The sequence below is a fragment of the Passer domesticus genome, chromosome 11 (assembly GCF_036417665.1).
Source record: "Passer domesticus isolate bPasDom1 chromosome 11, bPasDom1.hap1, whole genome shotgun sequence".
NCBI lineage: Eukaryota > Metazoa > Chordata > Aves > Passeriformes > Passeridae > Passer > Passer domesticus.
In genome coordinates this window covers 30,988,419-31,007,653 of record NC_087484.1, presented here as the reverse complement: position 1 = coordinate 31,007,653, position 19,235 = coordinate 30,988,419, and the positions used below count along the sequence as shown (strand labels likewise).

The 19,235-nt window shown below is 51.2% G+C and overlaps 1 long non-coding RNA gene across 1 annotated transcript; it reads left to right on the top strand.

Annotated features, from left to right (window-relative positions):
• The first annotated feature begins 9,620 nt into the window (after positions 1-9,620).
• LOC135278264 (uncharacterized) lies at positions 9,621-16,700 on the top strand. The gene is made up of 3 exons (XR_010345809.1): positions 9,621-9,686; positions 10,068-10,114; positions 15,929-16,700. It is a non-coding gene; the product is annotated as an uncharacterized LOC135278264 (long non-coding RNA).
• The last annotated feature ends 2,535 nt before the right edge of the window (positions 16,701-19,235 follow it).

Genomic DNA, 19,235 nt, shown 5'->3' with positions numbered 1-19,235 from the left:
TGTTCTGGTCTGAAAGAGTTTAATTCTCCTTCCACAGCAGGCACAGGTTGGGAGTAGTGGCTGATGAAGTTGTCACTGTTATGCGGCTCTGACTCACTGGGGGTAGCTGGGGGAGGCAGAAGCAAGGCTGCCTCGGGCTCTTGCTGAGCTTGAAAGGAACAGTCTGTTCCCAGAGATGTTCAGGTGTTAGGAAGAGCTTGGGATGGAAGCAAGGCTGCTCTCTAAGGAAGGAGCTGGCTGTTCTGGCAAGAGTTGGGCCTTTTGTCCCCTGGCCTCTCCAGGAGAGAGCCCCTGTGTGCGTGGGTGGCCTGGGGGCTCAAGCTGCAGCCCGAGCAGTGTAAGGGCCTGGGTGGGAAGGGGATGGAGCTGCCTGCTCTGGAGCCTGCCCAGGCCTGGCCCTGCAGCAGCTGCAGCCCCGTGTGCAGGCCGGGCAGGGCTGGGAGAGTCTGGGCTGAGGAGAGCTGCCCGTGGCCTCCTGCCGGGGAGGCTCCCGTGGGCCGGGGTGAAGCTCTCCCTCTGCACGGCCGGGCTTGTGGAGCTCAGCACAGCGGCCCCAGCTGGGCTCGGGGAGCTGAGGCGCCGGGAGCCCTGGCTGCTGCCCCAGGGGCAGGGCTTGCGGGTGACTTTTAATCCAGATTGTCGCCAGCTACTGCCAGGAGAGGCTCGGGTGGGAGGAACACAGGGCCTGACTCTGCCGAGCTCTGGTGGTGGCTGCTCTCCCACCTTCTGTCCGGGCAGGGGCTGCGCCCCGGGGCTGCCGGGCAGGAGCCAGGGCGGTGCCGAGAGCGCCGTGTCCGGGTGTGCACGGCAGGGAGGTGATGATTCACAGATCCCGGCGTGGCTGGAATCCCTTGTGCGTGGAGGATGAACTGTGGAGCCCAGTGAAGAGAAGGGAAAGTGCTGAGAGGGGTCCTTCATGTGCTGGCCCAAAGGGCCCGTGGTGCCTCTGCCAGCCAAAGGCACAGGGAAAGCTGTGGGGCCTTTGCTTGAGAGCCAGCAAGGTCCAGGGACAGCTGGTGCCAAAGCCTTTTGAGCTGCCTTTCCCCTGCTGGGCTGCACCAGGCTCCAGTCCCCCTCCTGTCCTGGAACTGGGACCAGTAAATTCATTTTGGGTACCCTGAGTGCTCCCACTGGCCCTGCTCCTAGAGCTAAGGAGTGATGTCTGCAAACCTATCAGGGAACTGCAAGCAAGTTCCTCTTCCTGAGACCCCACTTGTGACTGGCTCTGTCCTCCTCTGCTGAGCCAGGGCAGCAGAGAGACCTGCGGGGAGCCAGGATGGATGTTGGATGGAATGTGGCCATGCCCTGGGAACTTGGAAAGAAGGGGTTAATGAGATGTAACAGGGAGCTTGGCTTTGAGACTGAGATTTCTACAGCCCTGCACATAAAGGCCACAAAAAGCTGGCACTAGGCCAATTCCAACCATGTGATAGGAAAGGTGGGACAAACAGCCAGCACTCTGAGAGGCGAAATCCCAGGGGCAGACTGAGCTGTGAGCACAGGCTGCCCAGCTGCATGTGGATAACTGTGCTGGGGCGGCCTGCTGTCATCACAGCCTCTTCCATTCCCTTCACAGCAGGGCTATGGTGGCAGCAGCAGCTAGGCCCTGAAGTGCCTGCTGCTGGAGAGTCTGTGCCAAACAACCTGTCTCCTTGCAAAGGTCACAAATTATTCCAAGTGGTGGTGTCAGTGTGTAGTGCTACAATGGTATTTCCAGGAAAATACCAGGTATATTTCAGGTATATTTCAGGAAAAGTGGTGGAAGAAGCAAACAATTCAACAGATCCTATGCTGTATGCCAGAGCTGCTGTATTTGAAGGGGGAAATGCTCACTGGGGCTGATAAATGGTCAGTGTTATAAATATGGTTAGTAATTCGTGGGAATAAAAGATATATCAATATATATATGTATAAAATGAACTACTGGTGTACAAGGCGGGGGAGAGATTCTTCCCCAGGATGGTGAAACCGTGGCAGATGGACAGAGAGGCACCACCACATTTACATGTGAAGGAAACTCTGCTGCACAGGAGATGGGCATTCACAAGGACCTGCACCCAGTGACCCCAAGCGATGATGGCCCAGACAAGACACCTATCTGAGAGGACCAGGGCCATCAACGCCTTCCATCTGAATGCTGGATTCCGGGAATCAGGGAAGTGTATTATTCTATTCCCGGACGGAGGCTTTGTGCAGCCCGAGCCAGAGAAGGAAACCAACTTGAATATGAAGAACTCAGAAAGAAACAAAGACGTTCTGCCGCGGGCGAAATAAACTGTATAAGAACTGCTGCCTTGGAGCAGCCAGTGTGGACGGGGAGGAATTGGCGCTAGCGAGGCCAATCTCACGTTCACCCACATCACCTCCCAGGGGCGGCTGTCCGATTGATTGGTGGCTGTCGAGACTGTGTTACGGTCGTGAAATAATTTTTATTTTTTATATTTTTATTAAAATTGGCTATTTTTCATTTTTCATCTATAACAATCAGACATTTCTCATGAGTTTGGAGAAAGCAGGAGGCTTGGGGGAGGCAGAACTTTGCAAATAAGCTCTGCCCTGAGAGGAGGTGATTTTAACTGTTGATACTGGTTTTTAAGTAGAGTATGAAGCGGAGAGAGAGGCTGATCATCAGCAGTGTAGCCCAGGCGTCAGTACTGGGACCGGTCATCTTCCTTCTTGATAGTGGTCTGAATAACGGGGCCCAGAGCACCCTCAGCAAGTTTGCTGAATTTCCTACAGTGGGAAGAGCTGCTGAGACACCAGCGGGTGACTCTGCACCCACAAGGGCCTCAACAAGCTGGAGAAATGGGCTGATGGAACCTCCTGAAGCTCAACCAAGGGCCGAGCAGAGTGCTCCTGCTGAGGAGGTGCAGCCCCAGCACACGCCATGGAAGGCAGCTCTGCAGAGCAGGATCTCTGCAGGTCCTGGTGGGTGTGACTGGCAGAGAAGGGAAGGGATCTGGGCAAACGCTGAGGCGTGCAGCCCACCGCCAGGTGGGTTTTGTGCCATAGAATCTCTGTGGGTGGGGGGGCTCCTGGGTGTGTCCCTCAGAGCCCTGTGTTGTCACCACTCATGACCATTATGACACACTTGCGTTACTATAACCACCAGCGTTGGGTAGTGCCGGAGCACTCACGTTGTGACCCAGAGCAGCTGAGGAGCTTCCACTGCTGCCAGCATCTGAGGAGCCTGTGTGCTACCAGTGTCTGTGGATCTTCCGAGTGCTGTCAGTGACCCAGGAACCTGAGCACTGCCAGTGACCGAGGAGCCTCTGAGTGACTCCAGTAAGTGAAGACAACCCTCTGAGTTCTGCCAGTGAGTGAAGAGGAGCCTCTTAGTCCTAGTGACTGAGGAACCTCTGAGTGCTGTCAGTGACTGAGGAGCCTCCGAGTGCTCCCAGTGACTGAGAAACCTCTGAATTCCAGAAGTGGGAGCCAAGCCTTCGAGTCCTGCCAGCGAGAGCAGCCAAGTCCAGGAGCAGCAATGGCCGAGGTTAGACAGGAGCCATCAGCGCCACGAGCCGTGCGCGTCTGCCGCATCTGCGTGGATTTCCTGCGCAACCCCGCTGCTACCGTGGAGCCCTGCGGACACGTGTTCTGCCACGCCTGCATCCAGCCCCAGGCTGCCACCGACGCCGCCGCCACCTGCCCCACCTGCCAAGGGCCCATCGGCAGCATCCGCGTACTGGAGGGCCAGGACAACCCAGCCCCGGTGGCCCCGCGTCGCCCCCGCCGCCGCCTCCATCCCTTCGTGGCGCGGTGGCGCCAGCGGCAGCAGCAGGAGGCGCAGGAGGATGCGGCTCCTGGAGGTGGCCGGCGCCGAAGACATGCTGATGGTGACAGGGCACCGAGCCCTGTGCCCCGCCAGCGTCCCCGGAGAGAGCAGGATGACCTGCGAAGAAACGGGCTGGGACAGCGGCCACCGAGGGGAATTGCAGCGCTGGCCGCAGGGGACAACCAACACCGTCCCCCTGCGATCTGATTTGATGTGGATCCTCCACGGCCCGTCTGAGCTGACGACCAGGATGCTGAGACGGGCCTCGTCTAGTTTCTTCTACCCGTTTGGGCACACGTCAAGACTGGGAGAGTAGGAGCTGTTGGAGGGAAAGCATATAGTTGTAGAAACTTGGGGAGAGGGTAGGATATTAGGATATTAGGATATTAGGATACTAGGATATTAGGATACTAGGACATTAGGATATTAGGATATTAGTATATTAGGATATTAGGATACTAGGATATTAGGATATTAGGATACTAGGATATTAGGATATTAGGACATTACAACATTAGGACATAAGGACATTAGAACATATAGGACATAAGGACATTAGGACATAAGGACATTAGCACATTAGGACATCAGGATATTAGGATGTTAGGATATTAGGATATTAGCTATGAAATAAAGTTTTTTATTCCGTTTGAAACATTGGAAAGCAGTCATTCTTTATCCGCGTCGGACACATGGAAGAGTATCTCCTTTAATGTGATGTGTGTGGTGAGAGTTCACAACAGGGTACTTACTCCATGCTGATCATACATATTCATTACAAGGTACCTCCTAGCTAATACACAAACACCACTTTCCTAGAACTAATTTGCATGCATTCGCCTTTTACTGGAATTACTTTTTTGGTCCTGGAGGTCATCTAAAGGGGTGTGTGGTGGTCATATTCACTGAAGGCTTCAGTATTACTGGTGACCTTACTTTGAACTTTTTCTTTGGGCATGCACTGTTGGTTTTTGTTATGTAGCTCACAAAAAACCCCTCTCTAGTCCTCTGTCTGTTTCTCCACTGGTTCCAGCTACATTTATCCTCCTTTGTGCATACCTTTACATCCTTCTATCTTTTTTCTAGTTAGTCCCAAAGCTTTATTCAGCAACTTCAGGGGAACTGAAAATTTCTAGTCTCTGTGTTATTTTTCAAGTCTCCCCTTTTCTTGAGACTGTCTCTTTTAGACAATCTCAATACTTCATTTTCCAGCACGAAGTGCTGCAACAACCATAACAGTTTGTCCTGTGTCCAGGTTCAGACCTTATCCACTCCCCTGCCCAGCTGGATGCATCCTGTGGGGATGCCTTCATCCATGGTGGCTCTGGTCCTGTGGCATCCATGGTGGCTCTGGTCCTGGGAGCCACCTGTCTCTGTAAACTGGGGTCTTCCTCCGCCAGATGGGGGTGGAAACAGGTTCTGAACATCAGCACAGATTTTGGCTGCAGTGCTGCTGCATTGCCTGGACTGTGTCCTGCTGAAGGAGGATTTGGATGAACTGGCTGGGGTAGGGTACAGCCCTCGTGTGCAGCAGGAGGCCTCCTGCAGGATCTGTGGCTCTGTGTGTCCCTGTGTGCTCCTCTGCTTCTCCTGGCAGCAGCTTCTGTGTCTGGGGCTTGTTTGCTTGAGCTGCTCCATATCTGGTGCTACAGGACTGTATCACCCAGCCACTGCTTGCCCTCATCCTCATAGGGTCCCTCCAGACCGACTCTAGCTGTGTGCCCTGGCTGCCCTACTGCCACAGCAGATTCTCAGGCTTTTAGGGAAATAAAACCCAAGAGAGGAACTCGCAGCTTAGGGCTTTGTCAGCAGAGCAAGGCAGAACTTGCCTTGCATTTGGGCTTCCCACCATGACATGGAGCATGTGCTGAAGCTGGTGGCTCTTGCAGCAGCAGCATGCACTGCTGCTGGCCCAGTGGTGGGTAGGAGCAGGCTTGGAGGAGCCCAGAGTTTTAAACCACTGAAGCTCTTCAAAGTCCTGAGGTGTCTTGTTTTCTTCCTGCAGATTGTCACCAGTATACGAACAGGAGCTGTGAAGAATGCCTGAAAAATGTCACTGTGAGTAGCAGCAGTGAGGCTCCCAGCCTCTCACCATGCTGAAAAAGTTTCCTTCCTGGAAGCAGGGCTGGTCCCCTGCCCTTGTCCCAGACATGCTGCAAATTCCACCCACCTATGAGGGTGAGAGGGCAATCCCTCTCTGGTGCTCTGGAAGGAGGTTGCTAGAAACTGGGTGGGTTTTGTTGTGTGCTTTTTGATTAGAGTAATGGAATTGCTGAGCTGCTTCCTGATGGATGGACGATGTGCTTGGAGAAGGGACTGAGTGGGCTGGGCTGGCTGGTCAAGTTCCCCTCCAGCAGCTGGGCCGTGGCACTGGCTGGGTGCAGGATGTGTGCTGGTGTCCTGCCAGTCCCTGCTGCCTTATCACAGATATCAGCACACTTGAACTTGAGTCAGATCTTGCAGCTGATGTAGCCAGAACCAGTTTGACCAAACCCCTACTGAATGCTGGGGTTGGGGATTGGAGCCACCAGGAGAGGAGCATGCAAAGCTCCGCAGGTGGTCTGTAGTGGCTGGGCACATGCACACCTCTCCTGCTCATCAGCTTTGTGTGTGTAGAGCGCTTTGTCTCAAAGGCTTTCTTCTTATCTCAAAAATAAACGTAAAGGATTTGTGTTATTAATGGTGGGATTCTTAAGGCTGTCCTGGGCAGGGCCAGTAGTTGGCTCAATGATCCTTATCAGTCCCTTCCAGCTCAGGACAGTCTACAATTCTAAGCCAGGAGAAGGATTCTCAGCATCTTTACTTGCTCTAGAGCTCTGCGCTCCCCTCTCCTGCCTCTCCTGGTGTGATCTGTGCTCACACAGCTCTTACTCCTGAGCGCCCTGTTGCTGCTGGGTGCTGTCTCGTGAGCCAGCAGAGGTGGCCCTGTGCTGTGGCTGCCAAGCAAAGCGAGGGTCGCTGTCAGTGCAGCAGTAACGCTGTGCTGCCTGCTCCTGTGTCCTAGTGCCTGTGGTGTGCCAGCAGCAGGAGGTGCATGGAGTACCCCGTCCGAAGAATCCTCCCGCCGGCCGACCTGTGCGAGCTCCGCTCGGCGCGCTGGGGAGTCTGCTGGGGTGAGTGCCAGCCTGGCTGGTGACTGTGACAGTGCTTGCTGCTGTGGGAGGTTCCCCTGCCTCCCAGCTCTCTGCCAGTGTAGCAGTGACAGGCTGAAGGCAGTCAAGGTTCTGCAAACCTCCTGAAGCGTGGGCGGGGAAGCAGAGTATGAGCAGTTCCCTGCCTTCTGGCAAGTAGGACCTGTGAGGATTTAGCTACTCCAAAATACATCCCTTATGCTTTGGTGTGATGGAGGCTCCAGACATGGCTAGCGCCTGGGAACAGGAGTGGAAGGTTCTCTGTGGGCCTCTGCAGCCCTCCTGGTGTCTGAATCCCAGATCTCTCCTCTGCAGCTGGCAGGTCACTCTGTGCACTGCTTCTGGTTCTTCACGTGGCTGCTGTCCCAGGTGGGCTCCTGGAACCAGAGGTGTGATGACTTCTCTGGGAACCTGTGTGTGCTTCTAGTGCTGAGTGTACCGTGGTCCTGCTCAGCTCTCACCCACCTGAGAAAAAACCTCTTCTAAAACTACCCCTGCACATGCAGGTCTCCTCTGGGAGCTTTCTCTGGTGGGCAGCTGCCTCTCCTCCCTGCTGCTCTGTTTTCTGAAGGATTTCTGGAGAGATTGGTGCCTTGTTCAGACCAAGCTTAGTGCATATTCATGCTCATAGAGAAGCCAGCTTTTGGGGGCTGGAGAAGGAAGGAAGCAAGCTGGGGCCTGGTTGCACTCACCCACCCCCTTGATGAGGAGCCTGGTGCTGAATTGCCGTTGCCTGTTATCTTTTGTGCTTGAGGCTGGGCTCTCTTGTCTGCCCACAAGAGTTCATACTGCTCTTATGCTTGTGGAAGAATCTCCTCTTTGTGAGCCCTGTGGTATGCTTTTCTGAAACTTCTGTAAGACCTTGAAGTGCTAGTTTTGATGTGAGTAGCTTCGAAGATCACATTCCTTAGCTTGCAAAACTCGCTATAGAGAAGATTAGTCCTGTGGGAGATTAGCTCTTATGTGATTCTGCTTTTTTGGTGTGTGTGACTTAGCCTCTGTCATCAGCTGGAGGAGTGCCTGGTGCTCTGCCTCAGACCTCTCTGTGTGGGAAGGGGGGAGCTGAACCCCAGGCTCATCCTGAAACCCCAAAAGGGTTTCAGAAGCACTGACACTGCTGGAGTCAGCTCAGGCTGGAGTACCTAAAAGAGGATCTCTTTAGAACAGATAAAAGGAAGAAGTTTCTTACAATAAGGGTGATGAGACAGTGGCACAGGTTGCCCAGAGAGGTGCTGAATGCCCCATCCCTGGAAACGTTCAAGGTCAGGTTGGATAGGACTGTGAGCAGCCTGGTCTAGTGAAAGATGGAGTTGGACTAAATGACCTTCAAGTGCTCTGAGCAGGTTCAGGTGCACTGAGATTTCTGTAGCCTGGCTGTCGTGTGCAAAGTGGCTCCTAAACAAATATTTCCACAGGCACAATTCTGTGAACAGCCTGAACCACACTTGGAAGAACCTCCTCTTTGTTGTTGCCTGAAATCCTTGGCATGTAGATGTGTCAGTTTAGGCTGGTGTCTCTACTGCCATTACTGCAGGAGCTGAGTGGGATGAGCAGGGACCAGGGCTCACGGCTGCTGCCTCGCCATGTTCCAGCAGGCTTTGTTCTGTGTGTGGGCAAGCAGAGCCCCCCAGCCCTGGGGAGACGTGGTAGTCAGGTGCAGGAAGCAGGACTTGGCCCTCAGCTGCCTGAGCAGCACTGCTGGCCCCAACCTGACAGATTTTTTTTCAGTTTATCTCTTGCCCAAGGACTTCAGATGCCGCTAAGTGCTCATCTCATCAGAGATGTCTTCTGAGGCTGGCTCCCATGGACAGTAATTCCTCCCTGTCAGAGATGATTCCTTAGCCCTGAAGCCTTCAGTTGTTGGGTTTTTTCCCTCAATGGTTACTTTTTACCTGGATTAGTGATTAAGATAGCTTTGCTCCTGTTTCTGCCAGAGGAGTTTGACCTGAGTGCGTTTCTCCCTGCCAGTAACTGAGCGCTCCTGTTAGCAGGGACATGTGCTCAGCTGGTGTTTATTTGTGGGTACCAACACTTGTTATGTCTACATAGGTTTATCTACATTGTTATCCACAGCTAACAATGTCCATTTGCTTTCCCAGGTGGCTGCACATCTCCAGCCCAGTGACTGAAGCTGCTGGTGACAGTAGCTGTATGTTCATAAACAAGATCAGAGAAAGTGGCTGTAGGATAAGAGGAAATGGCCTCAAATTGCACCAGAGGAGGTTTAGGTTGGATAGTAAGAAAAAGATTCTTCACTCAGAGGGTGGTCAGACAGTGGAACAGGCTGCCCAGGGCAGCGGTAGCATCCCTGGAAGCATTCAAAAAACACAGAGCTGTTGCACCTGGGGACATGTTTACTGGAAGACCTGGCAGTGCTGGGGGAACAGTTGGATTTGATGATCCCTGAGTGCTTTCCCAACATTAATGATTCTGTGATCCTGTATTGTAACCCCAGACAGCTGTGTCTGTGTGTGCTAAACACGTTTTTGTCAAATCCTTCAGTGAACTTTGAAGCCCTGATCATTGCAATGTCCGTGGTGGGAGGAACACTTCTGATCATGTTGGGGGTCTGCTGCTGCTGCTGCTGCTGTTGTAAGAAAAAGAGCAAAAAGTAAGTATTGGGGGGTGCCGTGATTGTGGAGCAGCTCAGATGCAGCCGTGTGCTGCTGCAGGACTGAGTGCTGAGTGCACTAAGGGGTTTTTCTGTCCACCAGGCCGGACAAGGATGATGAGAGAGCAGCCAGGGAGCGGGAGAAGAGGCGGGTGCGGCAGGAGGAGAGGTGAGTTTGTACCACAGGCCCTGAGGCTGCAGGATGACTTGGCTGCTGTCTGTGCCATCAAATGTGATGCCAGGAGGCACATGGGGCTCAGCACATGCAGTCAGTGGCTGCTTCAGCCCTAGCTCACACACAAGCCTCATTAGGAGTGTCACGCCGGGGTGACTCGTGGATGTAGCATCACAAGTTTTGTGTATGCAGCTCCCTGAGGGCTGCTGATGTGTGGGCTCTGGTGGTCCCCAGAGACTCCCTGAGGTGGCAGGCTGAGCAAACCTGCCAGCCTGGAGCTCCCTTGTTTGGGAATAAGCAAGGAGCTCTGGCTCTTCTTGTTCCCTTTTGTACCACCAGTCACTGACTCATGGCTTTTTTGTTTGCCTCTCGCAGGAGAGCAGAGATGAAATCACGGCATGATGAAATCCGAAGAAAATACGGTACAGTGCTGACATGAGTGATTCAAACTAAGCTTTAGATGAAGCAGCCTCTGTAACTGTGCTCCTTGCCATGGTTACAGCTGTAGATGAGACCTGGCCAGCAGGGAAAATATGGTCCCTGCTTCTCTTGGCTCAGAGTAAGTGTAGAGATGCTGGGGTCATGGTGTGTGAGCCCATACAAGGGCTATTTTTCCTGGGCAGGGAAGAGGAAGTGTATAATGTTCTCCAGAATGTGTTCTCCAAGCTTACCACGTGGGAGAAGTTGATGGAGCTTGACTAGAAGGTAGAAGCAGAAGCTGGCAGACACAGCACCATCATAATCCTGTTACCCTTCAGACACAGCCCTCCAGTAATTCTGTGGTGAGCCAGCAGTCTGAGGTGTGGGGCCAGGTAGGAATCAGAATGCCCACAGCTGCAGGAGCACAGAGCAGGCACCAATCCCACCCCAATCCCTCTGCTCCTCTGTGCCAGCAGTGGTGTCTCAGTCCCCTGGGGATGGGAGTGCACAGCCTCCCTCCTGGGGCTGAACTGCCCCTCAGGTGAGTCCCACAGACCTGGGCCAGGTCTGGACCTGCCTGAGGAGAACATCAACTTGGAAGTTGCGCTGTCCCTCCAGCCTGCCCACTGGGGCTGCCGGGGGCTCTGCCAGTGTCTGGCTGTGGAGCACTTGGGCTCATGCATGCTGCACTTGGTGGTCTCTGGCTTTGGAGGGGCTGTAGGGAAAACTAGAGACCTTTCCTCTGCCTGCAGCTGCTGCCCACTGCAGGTCCAGGTTAGGCAGGAGATTCCAGGGCCTCTGGATGGGCTGGATCCTTTAGGAAAGAAAGAGCAGGCAAAGCTGTGCCTGAAGGAGCTCTTGGTATGGGAAGCATCTGCCTGTGGAAGGGCTGTGCTCTGGGTCTGTCTTGCCATGTCAGAGTTGTCTTGCTGCAGCCTGACCCCAGAGTTTGCAATCTTGTCCTTTGACGCCGGCAACTATTTACAGACACAAACGGAACGGGACCACACCTGAACAGCGTCGTGAGCTGTTTATTTAAGAAGCATCAGTCTCATTACATGGCTATGGCAATGGATCGATGCGAGTAGCTCGCTATCCAGACAGAAGGCCATTGATCAATCCATATAGGATGATCAGTTTTCCTGGTAATCTTTAAAGTGGCAGGTTTCAACGTGGCTGTCATTACACTTCCATTTTCGCTCCCCACTGGGAAAGAACGTCTCTTCCCCAGACGGTGAGAGGCTTCTGAACAACAAAAGGACGCACTGCTGCAGTCTTTCCTTCAGGACCTGTAATGTTAATCATGGATGCACTTTGCAGACACACAGTAGCACCTCCAATCCCAGTGAGAGAACCTGAAGGAGCCACTAAATTCCAGTCATTAGGCCAAAACATGTGAGAAATTACAGTGACATCTGCACCAGTATCTGGCATGCCTGTAACATAAATTGTTTTACCACAGTGAGTCAGGCTACAAGTTAATTGAGGTCGGTCACGGTCCAAACATTGCATCCAAAAGACCTCTGGACCTGAGGTACTAGAAGGTACAGACACGATTGAATTCTTTGGAAAATTGTTTTGCTTGTGGGTATTCACAGGAAACAGAAATGCAATAGCAATAGGTGTTTTTGGAGGAATTACCATAGGAACTTCAAGTGCAAGAGCTAAAATCTTTAGCTCTTCATTAGAGTTTACTGAAACAACAGTAGGAAGAATTGAGAGTCCAAGAAATTTGTTATTGACTTTGCCTAAAATTAAAAATTCTTGCCCTTGCTGAAAAGGATTGACAATTCCAGTAGGAATGTTCACCCAGCATAAATTGTTTAATAGAGGAATTAATTTTGAGGAGGCCAATTCGATCCTTGTGCTTGAGGATATTGAGCTGGGATCGTTTGTGGATTGGTTGATTGAGGCACAAATGACTGAGGTACCATTACCATTTGAGTGGGTACCTGGCTGCCAGGGGGTACCACTACTTGTGTCTGAGCGCGGTGGTAATGCGCGCTGTTTTTGAAGTTTAACGACAGAGGCTTGCCATCGATATCAAAAAGAGAGTGACAATGCTTAGCAAGATGCCTCCCTTTTCGGCATCGAGGGCAGACAGAAAGTTGTTTTGGTGGAAATATTTTCGCAGGACAATCCTTTTTAACATGATTTGGTTTACCACAAGCAAAGCAACAAGACCTTTTATCAGATTCCAACTGTGCAGTGTTAACAGAATTTTCCCCAAGCTTTTTTTCTAAAAACTCTTCAAATTTATCCATTCGTTTTGCCAAATTAACTTCTAATGTTTTTTCTAAGGTATTGACCTGTAAATTTTCAAGGTGTTGTGATCCACCTATTCTGCTGCATGCTGTTAACATCTGCACAACAGTTGGAGGCTGATCAGGCAAAGCTAAAATAATTTTTCTACATTCATCATTAGCATTTACAAAAGCAAGGTTTTGGACAATATAAGAACGAGCTTTTTCATCTGGACATTGCCTTTCAACTGCTTGGGTTAGTCTATCCAAAAAAGAGCCATAGGATTCTGTTTCACCTTGTTTAATCAAGGTATAAGAATTTACATGTGTGCCAGCTGGCTCTACTGAAAATAAGGCTTCCCTAGCAGCATCTTTAATATCAGCTAATACAGACCGAGGCAAATCTACTGCTTGATTTTCTGCTCTGTGGTAAGGTGGATCGCCTGCTAATTGAACAACATCTAAATCTGCATGATCAGTATTTGCATATTTTTCAACCAACTTATTAAGAAGTTTTTTCCATTGTAATTCCCATAGAAGGTATTGTGAATTGGTTAAAATCAGTGAAGCTATATTTTGACAATCAGCAGGGACTAAATCGTGAGAATTAAAAGTACTTTTCAACACACTATTAAAATAAGGAGAAGAGAACCCACTTTCTTTCAAAGCCTGACGTAATTCCTTTATATCATGGTGAGAGAGACTTTCATATCTAGGGTTAACATCATTACGACCATATCTTACAGGTAATGCAAGGAGTTGTTTCTTTGAATCCAAATCTTTTTCTAATTGTTGATTAATATTAGACCAGTCCGGCAGCTTTAAAGGAGGATCAGGGTTAGAATTGACAGTTTCACTGACAGTGGTTGTTCCGGGAACCCTGCCAGTGTCCGAATTCTTGGCAGGGACGTTGCTGTAGCAACGAACTTTCCCAGGAGTTCTGCCAGGATGGACGGGAGAACACACCTCCGAATTCCTAGCAGAGACACCTGAACAACACGCCTCTCCTGGAGCCCTGCCCAAAGGGACAGAGGCGGGCTCAACCATGGACCACGCCCCCTCCGGAGCCCTCCCAAGAGGGGCTGGGGAGGAATTGTATTCTCTGGATTGTGGAAAAAATCCAAAATTTGTCTCAGCTTGGCTACTTGTCCTTGAATTTTTATCTCTGATAATTTCTAAAACCTTACTTCATGTTTCACACTGTCTCCCTGCCAGCGAGGACTCAGCTGGAGGGTTACCAACATTAGACTGCAGGTTTGAAATGCTATTTTTTCCTTCACCAACAAATGAGACAGATTTCAAATCCCTCCAAATCTCAGTCGACGCCTCAACAGGGACCTTTCGAAAATCTCCTACTTTCTTTTCAAACCCCTGGCTGTCGACTGCTGCCTCTATCTTTTCCCCTGCCCTGTTCTCTGAAGGCAGAGTCACAGCTACAGCTATTTCATCCTCTGTACCAAAAGCTTGGTGAGCCACAGAAAAACCTGGCAGAGGCTTAACAGAACAATTCACTAGAAAAGGATTTTTCGAATGACAACACACACAGCCCGCCTGAATCAAACCCAAAGGGGTGTCTGTACGAGAAGAGGAAACAGTGGCAGGAGTGACCCCCACAGTTCCCCGACCAGGCAAAACAGATCCCAAGCCCATCTCGGCCAACTCTGCTTGTACAGTTTCAGAACATGCAATTCCTTTATCACGAAACCTCGGCAAATTATCATCTACCATCTTCACGCGGCTCGCACCCACCCCCGAACAGAACTCGCGCACATTCTCATTCCCGGAACGCAACAAAATTTCCGAACAACTTTCCCGACACGGCAAAAGTCCATTTTTTCCCAGAGGGAGGGGTGAAGGACTGCTCTCAGCTGCAGAAACGCTGACAAGCCTGGAAGAAACAGGGGACGCGACCCGAGATGGAAGCTGTTCCGGTTCGCCGTCTCCGGAAGACATGACACTGGACGCTTTGGAAGGAAAGGAACTCGGAGTGGAACCCAAAACTTCCACAGAAAAGGACAGTGACTCGGTATTACGTGGATTTAAAGCATCTGAACAAGATATTTTGTTCTGTTGTTTGGAAATGTCTGTATTACCATCAGTTTGTTTAAAACACTCTAACAAAGCCCTGGAATCAGGCATGAATTTGTATACAGTCTCGTCCTTTTTGAGAGAGAACAGATTATAGATTTTCCAGTATATTTGATCCCAAAAAACAAAGGTAAAAGCAGACTGCAAGTCTATATTTTGAGTGTTTGCTTTTACCCAGACTAATAAGTCTTTCAGTTCATTTTTTGTGATATCTGAACGTCCTTTATCTTGTAACATTTTCTCAAGCCGGTAAAAAACGTCCCATTCTGTTTTAGATAAATGATTTTTCATTTTTGTCACCCAGGAAGCCCCTAGAAAAAGATTACTTACAAAGACATCAGATGTAGAAGGCGAAGGTATGAAGTATTCCTCCTGGGTCTCCGGCGCCCGAGTTTATCCAAGATTTTCTTTTTTATTCTAGTCTAAAGTCCTCCTCACAGAGGGGCACCATTTGACGCCGGCAACTATTTACAGACACGAACGGAACGGGACCACACCTGAACAGCGTCGTGAGCTGTTTATTTAAGAAGCATCGGTCTCATTACATGGCTATGGCAATAGATCGATGCGAGCAGCTCGCTATCCAGACAGAAGGCCAAAGAAACTTAATGTTACAACATATTATAAGATAGTTTCAGACCCAGTTTCAGCCAATTACATAGAGCAAAAGCATATTGACAGTCGTTCTATCCAACCACATGAAGCACACGTAGCTTTGGTTAAAACAATAGCAACTTTTCCTCTCATACAATAGTTCATTTATAAAAGACAAAGCACAGAGCCCTATTCATATTTAACCTTCTAAATATTTACTAAAATATACCTTTTTGCAACTTAGAAAGCCAAACTACATAGCTTTATTGTTCTATTTCTCATGTCTTCGCTACTGCTGATATCTCTTTTCTGCTGCTTAAGCATTTCACTATCCTTACTGTCTCTGCAGCCTTTCTTTGTCCCACCTTTTCTAAAATCCTTTAATCCCATGGATTCCCACAGTGTTGAGCTGGGAAAGGATCAAACAGCATGGCACATGGCTTGTTGCTAGCCCAAAAGTCAGCCCCATACCCTGCCTTGCCATTTCCCAGTCTCGATGCAGGAGCAGGGAAGCAAGTCTAAGAACAGTTTTAATTTAATTTGGGTCTGGGCTCTTTGCTTGTAATCCAGTCTGACAGAAGGGCTGTGTAGAGGGGAGAGCTCTGGAAGATTAGGCAGGCTGCTTGACCTGGACTGTGCATGGCCTGCCTGGGAGAGGAGTTTGCCATCAGGTCAAGCTTCTCAATGGATGTCTCCTCTTGTGCAGAAGGGGAGAGTGAAACACTGCTGACTGTGGGCCCTGCTCAAGTAAGAGCAGGTGTTTTGGGAGAACTGCAGCTGGGAGGCTTGAGGATGCTTAAATGACAAAGAGTTATTTCCCAGGACTGGTTTTCTTGCTGGCTGTGACCACTGTGGGAGCTGCTGTCTGAACAAATCTCTTTTCTCTTCTAGGCCTGTTCAAGGAAGAGAACCCTTACGCAAAATTTGAGAATTAGCATCTCCAGACACACCCACCCACCCTGGTGAACAGTGCCTTCTGCAGAGCCAAAAGTCTCCAGGCTTCCCCCCACCACCATGGTGCCACTTCAACTGCCACAGAAGATGACCCAAATCCTTGGTGACACCATTGTCCCCACTCCAGGTGCTTGGTCTGCCCAGACTTTGCTCTTGCCCTGCTGGTGCAAGAAACCATGGTGACAATACTGGAAGATGGGGCATTTTTTCCTCACTCACCCCAGGGTGGTTGTGGTGTCCAAAGCAATGCACATAACAGTCCTTGTCCCAGCCAAGGGCAAAAGCAACGTCACACATCTCCCTCACTCCTGCCTCACCAAGAACACTTCATGCACACAGAGCTAGCCTCTTCTGCTCTTCCTCCCCCTCTTTTTGTTTTTCTTTTAGTATATGCAAAAGCCAGCAAGAGTTTCCTGACGTAAGGGCTAGCAGGAGGCTTTGGCTGTCACTCCAGGTGCATGCACTTATCCCAGCACATTAGCAGTCCTCTCAAAGAGCACAAGTTTCTGGTGATCTGGTGCTTCCAGGAGGAAGGTCTTATGTGCACCTTCTCACTTGCAACTAATCTGGGGAAATGCCCCAACTCTCCTGCCTCTCTGTGCCTTTCTAGAAAGGTGGTCTTGGGCTCAATGGCCACGTCTGTTAGCAATACTGTAAGTTTCAAGTGCATTTACAATATGCTGACTGTATATTAAACTGATTCAATTACTGTTCTGGTCTGAAAGAGTTTAATTCTCCTTCCACAGCAGGCACAGGTTGGGAGTAGTGGCTGATGAAGTTGTCACTGTTATGCGGCTCTGACTCACTGGGGGTAGCTGGGGGAGGCAGAAGCAAGGCTGCCTCGGGCTCTTGCTGGGCTTGAAAGGAACAGTCTGTTCCCAGAGAGGTTCAGGTGTTAGGAAGAGCTTGGGATGGAAGCAAGGCTGCTCTCTAAGGAAGGAGCTGGCTGTTCTGGCAAGAGTTGGGCCTTTTGTCCCCTGGCATCTCCAGGAGAGAGCCCCTGTGTGCGTGGGTGGCCTGGGGGCTCAGGCTGCAGCCCGAGCAGTGTAAGGGCCTGGGTGGGAAGGGGATGGAGCTGCCTGCTCTGGAGCCTGCCCAGGCCCGGCCCTGCAGCAGCCGCAGCCCCGTGTGCAGGCCGGGCAGGGCTGGGAGAGTCTGGGCTGAGGAGAGCTGCCCGTGGCCTCCTGCCGGGGAGGCTCCCGTGGGCCGGGGTGAAGCTCTCCCTCTGCACGGCCGGGCTTGTGGAGCTCAGCACAGCGGCCCCAGCTGGGCTCGGGGAGCTGAGGCGCCGGGAGCCCTGGCTGCTGCCCCAGGGGCAGGGCTCGCGGGTGACTTTTAATCCAGATTGTCGCCGGCTACTGCCAGGAGAGGCTCGGGTGGGAGGAACACAGGGCCTGACTCTGCCGAGCTCTGGTGGTGGCTGCTCTCCCACCTTCTGTCCGGGCAGGGGCTGCGCCCCGGGGCTGCCGGGCAGGAGCCAGGGTGGTGCCGAGAGCGCCGTGTCCGGGTGTGCACGGCAGGGAGGTGATGATTCACAGATCCCGGCGTGGCTGGAATCCCTTGTGCGTGGAGGATGAACTGTGGAGCCCAGTGAAGAGAAGGGAAAGTGCTGAGAGGGGTCCTTCATGTGCTGGCCCAAAGGGCCCGTGGTGCCTCTGCCAGCCAAAGGCACAGGGAAAGCTGTGGGGCCTTTGCTTGAGAGCCAGCAAGGTCCAGGGACAGCTGGTGCCAAAGCCTTTTGAGCTGCCTTTCCCCTGCTGGGCTGCACCAGGCTCCAGTCCCCCTCCTGTCCTGGAACTGGGACCAGTAAATTCATTTTGGGTACCCTGAGTGCTCCCACTGGCCCTGCTCCTAGAGCTAAGGAGTGATGTCTGCAAACCTATCAGGGAACTGCAAGCAAGTTCCTCTTCCTGAGACCCCACTTGTGACTGGCTCTGTCCTCCTCTGCTGAGCCAGGGCAGCAGAGAGACCTGCTGGGAGCCAGGATGGATGGTGGATGGAATGTGGCCATGCCCTGGGAACTTGGAAAGACGGGGTTAATGAGATGTAACAGGGAGCTTGGCTTTGAGACTGAGATTTCTACAGCCCTGCACATAAAGGCCACAAAAAGCTGGCACTAGGCCAATTCCAACCATGTGATAGGAAAGGTGGGACAAACAGCCAGCACTCTGAGAGGCGAAATCCCAGGGGCAGACTGAGCTGTGAGCACAGGCTGCCCAGCTGCATGTGGATAACTGTGCTGGGGCGGCCTGCTGTCATCACAGCCTCTTCCATTCCCTTCACAGCAGGGCTATGGTGGCAGCAGCAGCTAGGCCCTGAAGTGCCTGCTGCTGGAGAGTCTGTGCCAAACAACCTGTCTCCTTGCAAAGGTCACAAATTATTCCAAGTGGTGGTGTCAGTGTGTAGTGCTACAATGGTATTTCCAGGAAAATACCAGGTATATTTCAGGTATATTTCAGGAAAAGTGGTGGAAGAAGCAAACAATTCAACAGATCCTATGCTGTATGCCAGAGCTGCTGTATTTGAAGGGGGAAATGCTCACTGGGGCTGATAAATGGTCAGTGTTATAAATATGGTTAGTAATTCGTGGGAATAAAAGATATATCAATATATATATGTATAAAATGAACTACTGGTGTACAAGGCGGGGGAGAGATTCTTCCCCAGGATGGTGAAACCGTGGCAGATGGACAGAGAGGCACCACCACATTTACATGTGAAGGAAACTCTGCTGCACAGGAGATGGGCATTCACAAGGACCTGCACCCAGTGACCCCAAGCGATGATGGCCCAGACAAGACACCTATCTGAGAGGACCAGGGCCATCAACGCCTTCCATCTGAATGCCGGATTCCGGGAATCAGGGAAGTGTATTATTCTATTCGGACGGAGGCTTTGTGCAGCCTCTGCTGCAGGCGAAATAAACCGTATAAGAACCGCTGCCTTGGAGCAGCCAGTGTGGACGGGGAGGAATTGGCGCTAGCGAGGCCAATCTCACGTTCACCCACATCCCCTCCCAGGGGCGGCTGTCCGATTGATTGGTGGCTGTCGAGACTGTGTTACGGTCGCGAAATAATTTTTATTTTTTATATTTTTATTAAAATTGGCTATTTTTCATTTTTCATCTATAATAATCAGACATTTCTCATGAGTTTGGAGAAAGCAGGAGGCTTGGGGGAGGCAGAACTTTGCAAATAAGCTCTGCCCTGAGAGGAGGTGATTTTAACTGTTGATACTGGTTTTT